Below are 6,458 nucleotides of genomic sequence, written 5' to 3'. Positions count from 1 at the left end.
AAATCGTTGAGTAGTAGTAGTTGGCTCGCAGCAGCCTAGGCTCTACAAATAGCTCATACGCACAGTCCATTTAAAAAGTACTCTTCACTCCCCACGTTCTAAAAAACAAACCTTTTTTTATAAATAACATACCAAAATACCAACTGACGGTGAGAAGTGCTTTTCAAAGATAAGCTCTTGCAAAAACCACAAGTCCAAAAAAGCTCAACAGCTTCTACTATGTATTCATGAACTCAACAGCTAAATAAAAATAAACCAAAGTGCACACTATAAAAATAACAAACTAAGCAAGAAATTAAGAACGGATAGAAAAAGTAGCTAACCACTCAGTTTGTGTACTCTTTCTCCAATCCTCTTGAAAGGAATAAGAACGATCATCAATAGCAAACAGCAGCTACATAAATGCAACACTGTTCACTCACTTCACGCTCAGAAGAGAACACTTCAATTCTTCATCGTGGTTAGCGAAGACCAAACACTTTCAATCACATTTCCTCAGTTAAAAACTATAGAAATGATCCCTGAAAGTATTGTCTTAATAAAACTGTTTATCGCTCACACAGACAGAAAGGGGGAAACCTTCCTTACTTACAGTAAGACACAGTTCGGCATCATCAACTGAAATGTGAGAGAATTGAATCAGTAAAAAATTCTAACAAAGCACTATATGAAACCACCAAGCAGTTAGCAGGATATTCCCCCAACTTGACACCTCCCCCCTCCCAATCGCTCTGTGACGCTCTAGCCAATTTCTTTTTTTAGTAAAGTTGAAGACATTTACCGGGTCTTCGCTAATAACACCAATACCTTTACTAAACCACCCGCCTCCTACACTGGTCCCATTTTTTCGCAGTTTGCAGATGTCTCCAGTTCCCAGATTCGGAACATCATATCCTCCATCAAATCGGGCTCTGCACTAGACCCATGCCCCCTGAAAGTCTTGCTTCCGGTCATTGAAGTGGTTCTCCCGGCTATGACTGCAATTTGTAATTCTATGTTTAGTACAGGCATATATCCAGATGTCCTAAAAAAGACCCTTATTAAACCGCTGCTCAAAAAACCAAACCTCGGCATGGAAGAATTAAAAAGTTATCGTCCTATCGCTAGCTTCCCAGCCTTGGCGAAAATAGCCGAAAAAGTTCTGAATCTTCAACTATCAGCCTTTATCGAGGAACATAATCTACTTGATGAATCTCAGTTTGGCTTTCGCCAATACCACGGAACGGAGACGGCCTTGGTTAAAGCGACGGACGATATCAGATCCATCCGTCATGTTGGAGGAACAGCAGTCCTGATACTGCTTGACTTATCGGCTGCTTTCGACACGGTCGACCACACCATCTTGATCGACCGTGTCGAAAGCATGGGTATCCAACAAAATGCCAAGAAACTTCTAGCATCCTTTCTGGCGGACAGGTCCCAGGTGGTCACTATTGGATCTTTTCACTCATCCTCCTTGTCACTGCCATGTGGAGTCCCTCAAGGCTCATCCCTTAGTCCGACACTATTCAATATTTATGTGTCGGACCTTGCCAATGTCATTCGTGCACATGGGATGACCCTCACATCCTATGCAGATGACACCCAGCTGGTCCTCGCCGTCAGGAACGATGGCCATAAAATAGCTAATAACTTCAATCTGGGCATGCAGGCAATAGAGAATTGGATGGCCTCCAATTGTCTGAAATTAAATTCCGACAAGTCGGAAGTGGTCATTTTCGGACATCTGACCCCGGAATGGTCCTCCCTTTGGTGGCCGCTATCACTGGGTCCTCCGCCGGTACCGGTCAGTAAGGTGAGGAATCTGGGAGTCATGTTCGACGATCGTCTTACTTTCCTTCCTCACGCAAATCAGATCTCCCCTTCTGCCTTTCATAAACTACAGTTGATCAAAAAAAATTGCCATTCCTTCCTGAGACAGCTAGAAAAACCTTGGTGAGCTCCCTGGTACTGTCTACATTAGATTATTGTAACGCACTGTTTCTAAATGCCCAAGAAAGAGTACTAAATAAAATGCAAATTATCCAAAACGCAGCCGCCAGGCTCCTTGGAAGAATCCCTAAACATCAATCTGCGTCAGAAACCATCAGAAAGTTACATTGGCTTCCAATTAGAAACAGAATCAAATTCAAGGCCCTCTGTATAGTGTACAAGGCTCTACTCAACGTAGGACCAGCCTTTTTCACCCAAAATCTTATTCCCTTCAGTCCCTCTAGATCACTACGCTCCTCTAGTTCACATGAACTTGTGGTACCCCATACCAAATCTGTTTTATGGGGAGACAGAAGATTTCTTGTAGCAGCGCCCAAACTATGGAACACCCTGCCGCACTCTATTAAAACAAGCCCCTCACTTTGGTCTTTTCGAAAACAACTCAAGACCTGGCTTTTTAATCTGTAAACTCAGGCTCCCCTTCTATGGTCAAATACTGCAGATATTCTTTTAGCGCCGAGATGCCCATGGGCCTTCGTTCGCGCTCTATAAATGCTGTTAATAAATAAATAATAATAATAAATCTATACTACTATTATAAAGAGAGAACGTGCACCTTTTGGCCAGGTAAACTCGGGAACCACAGCACCAATCACAACACCCAATACAGCGTTGGAAAGGGCAGTTGCAGCAGAAGGACATAAGCTATGCAAACGCCCACCATATACATTTTAAATGTAAAAGAACCGTGCCAGAAAAGTAGTCCCTTGTGGGCGTGTCTGCATTGTGCTGTGGGTGTGTGCTGGGGGCGTGACAATCGCTGGGGGCATTCCGTCACGAGTGTTGTTTTTTCTTCCCAGGTTCTATACATTCCTGCTCCCTTTAAATAGTAATTCAGTGGAGGTCCCATTCTCTTAGAACCACCCCAAGCACAGTTATGGGCAAAAATACAACTAAAAGGCCCTGCAAAGCATTATGGGATAAGCTTAGCATAATTTTTAGCATTCATGAAAGGGTTTCAATGTTTTGGAATTTTACTCATCAGGGACATCTTGGGACGACGAGGTGAACTGCAGCTTGATGTATAATATTTTAAATGCTATTGCATTTGCCTCATCAGGGACATCTAGGGACGGCGAGGTGAACTGCAGCTTGATATATAATATTTTAAATGCTATTGCATTTGCATCATCAGGGACATCTAGGGACATGAGGTGAACTACAGCTTGATGTGTAATATTTTAAATGCTATTGCATTTGCCTCATCAGGGACATCTAGGGACCATGAGGTGAACTGCAGCTTGATGTATAATATTTTAAATGGTATTGCATTTGCCTCTTGGGGACAACTGGGGAGAACGAGGTGAACTGCAGCTCTTTGTAATATTATTTGGATACTATAATATTCACTTCCCACTGCTAATCTCGTCCCATAATGGTTTGCAGGGGCTTGATCTCAAAATTATCACCTCTCTCACTGCTTGCTGGAAGCTAATTTCACTTTTGTGAAATGACTATTTGCATTTTAGCATGTAGAAATACTTGTTATTTTACCTTGAATATATGAGGTTTCTGTTTTAATAATTGGAAATCTGACGGATCGAAATATTGCGGATTTATTGTACCAAGTTCGCGCCAATTCCGCCCACCCCTACTTTAAATACCCCTGCACCCCATAATCATAACCCACCCTTACTCTATAAAATACCCCAACACCCTTAAACACTAACCTATCTTAACCCTATAAATATACCATGTACCCCAAAACCCAAACCTATCCCTAAACCCTAAAAATACCCCTGTACCCCAAAACCAAAACCTAGCCCTGAACCCTATAAATACCCCTGTACCTCAAAACCCAAACATACCCCTGAACCCTAAAAATACCCTTGTACCCCAAAACCCAAACCTAGCCCATAACCCTTAAAATACCCCTGTACCCCAAAACACAAACCTATCCCTAAACCCAAAAAATACCCCTGTACCCCAAAACCAAAACCTAGCCCTGAACCCTATAAATACCCCTGTACCTCAAACCCAAACATACCCCTGAACCCTAAAAATACCCCTGTACCCCAAAACCCAAACCTACCCCTGAACCCTAAAATACCCCTGTACCCCAAAACCCAAACCTAGCCCATAACCCTTAAAATACCCCTGTACCCCAAAACCCAAACCTACCCCTGAACCCTAAAAAATACCCCTGTACCCCAAAACACAAACCTAGCCCAGAACCCTAAAATACCCCTGTATCCCAAAATCCAAACCTAGCCCTGAACCCTAAAAATATCCCTGTACCCCAAAACCCAAACCTAGCCCTGAACCCTTAAAATACCCCTGTACCCCAACACCCAAACCTACCCCTGAACCCTAAAAATACCGCTATACCCCAAAACCCAAACCTAGCCCTGAACCCTAAAAATACCCCTGTACCCCATAACCCAAAACTATATCTGAACCATTAAAATACCCAAACACCCCAAAACATATACCTCAGTACCCCAAAACATATACCCCTATACCCATACTTGCCTTATCCAAACATTTTTAAAAAACATGCTTTTACCATTCATGCATTTACAACGAATTTCGTTGTAAATGTATGCGTAGTAAAAAGCATATAAAATGTAATGCTATGCGTTACAATGGCATTGCGGAGTCATGGTACTTTCGTAATGAAAGTATGCAGAGTGATGTATGGGGAGCTACGTTAGAATCTCGGCATCAGCTCAACATCCTGTGATTCCAGGCAAATCGCTTTGTCTCCCCGTGCCTACCACAAATCAATGTGTTCTTCTGTAATGTAAATTGTGCTCATGCCATGTTGTCGAGTTCGCGCTATATAATATAGCAAGGAAAAGAAAGTAGGGAAACTCGAGTTCACACACTACTGAACGCGCACTCTTAAGTGCATCAGCAGTGCACTTTGAATCGGAGCGTTTCACAGGCCTGTCACAGATAAGCAATGCTATCATAATGAAATCCTACGAAACAATATACTACTGGCCGGCAGCAATTCATACCCGGACAACGTCGGGACGGGCTGCTAGTACTACTATTATAAAGAGAGAACATGCACCTTTTGGCCAGGTAAACTCGGGAACCACAGCACCAATCACAACACCCAATACAGCCTTGGAAAGGGCAGTTGCAGCAGAAGGACATAAGCTATGCAGACGCCCACCATATACATTTTAAATGTAAAAGAACCGTGCCAGCAAAGTAGTCCCTTGTGGGCGTGTCTGCATTGAGCTGTGGGTGTGTGCTGGGGGCGTGACAATCGCTGGGGGCATTCCGTCACGAGTGTTGTTTTTTCTTCCCAGGTTCTATACATTCCTGCTCCCTTTAAATAGTAATTCAGTAGAGGTCCCATTCTCTTAGAACCACCCCAAGCACAGTTATGGGCAAAAATACAACTAAAAGGCCCTGCAAAGCATTATGGGATAAGCTTAGCATAATTTTTAGCATTCATGAAAGGGTTTCAATGTTTTGGAATTTTACTCATCAGGGACATCTTGGGACGACGAGGTGAACTGCAGCTTGATGTATAATATTTTAAATGCTATTGCATTTGCCTCATCAGGGACATCTAGGGACGGCGAGGTGAACTGCAGCTTGATATATAATATTTTAAATGCTATTGCATTTGCATCATCAGGGACATCTAGGGACATGAGGTGAACTACAGCTTGATGTGTAATATTTTAAATGCTATTGCATTTGCCTCATCAGGGACATCTAGGGACCATGAGGTGAACTGCAGCTTAATGTATAATATTTTAAATGCTATTGCATTTGCCTCTTGGGGACAACTGGGGAGAACGAGGTGAACTGCAGCTCTTTGTAATATTATTTGGATACTATAATATTCACTTCCCACTGCTAATCTCGTCCCATAATGGTTTGCAGGGGCTTGATCTCAAAATTATCACCTCTCTCACTGCTTGCTGGAAGCTAATTTCACTTTTGTGAAATGACTATATGCATTTTAGCATGTAGAAATACTTGTTATTTTACCTTGAATATATGAGGTTTCTGTTTTAATAATTGGAAATCTGACGGATCGAAATATTGCGGATTTATTGTACCAAGTTTGCGCCAATTCCGCCCACCCCTACTTTAAATACCCCTGCACCCCATAATCATAACCCACCCTTACTCTATAAAATACCCCAACACCCTTAAACACTAACCTATCTTAACCCTATGAATATACCATGTACCCCAAAACCCAAACCTATCCCTAAACCCTAAAAATACCCCTGTACCCCAAAACCAAAACCTAGCCCTGAACCCTATAAATACCCCTGTACCCCAAAACCCAAACCTACCCCTGAACCCTAAAATACCCCTGTACCCCAAAACCCAAACCTAGCCCATAACCCTTAAAATACCCCTGTACCCCAAAACCCAAACCTACCCCTGAACCCTAAAAAATACCCCTGTACCCCAAAACCCAAACCTAGCCCAGAACCCTAAAATACCCCTGTATCCCAAAATCCAAACCTAGCCCTGAACCCTAAAAA

General features: G+C 42.7%; 1 non-coding gene across 1 annotated transcript; it reads right to left on the bottom strand.

The window, feature by feature from the left end:
- Nucleotides 1–321: 321 nt before the first annotated feature.
- On the bottom strand, nucleotides 322–537 carry LOC147730008 (small nucleolar RNA U3). Its single transcript, XR_015309044.1, has one exon. It is a non-coding gene; the product is annotated as a small nucleolar RNA U3 (small nucleolar RNA).
- Between the last annotated feature and the right edge of the window lie 5,921 nt (nucleotides 538–6,458).

Source organism: Lissotriton vulgaris, chromosome 2_1, assembly GCF_964263255.1.
Source record: "Lissotriton vulgaris chromosome 2_1, aLisVul1.2, whole genome shotgun sequence".
NCBI lineage: Eukaryota > Metazoa > Chordata > Amphibia > Caudata > Salamandridae > Lissotriton > Lissotriton vulgaris.
This window is presented reverse-complemented; position numbering and strand designations above follow the sequence as displayed.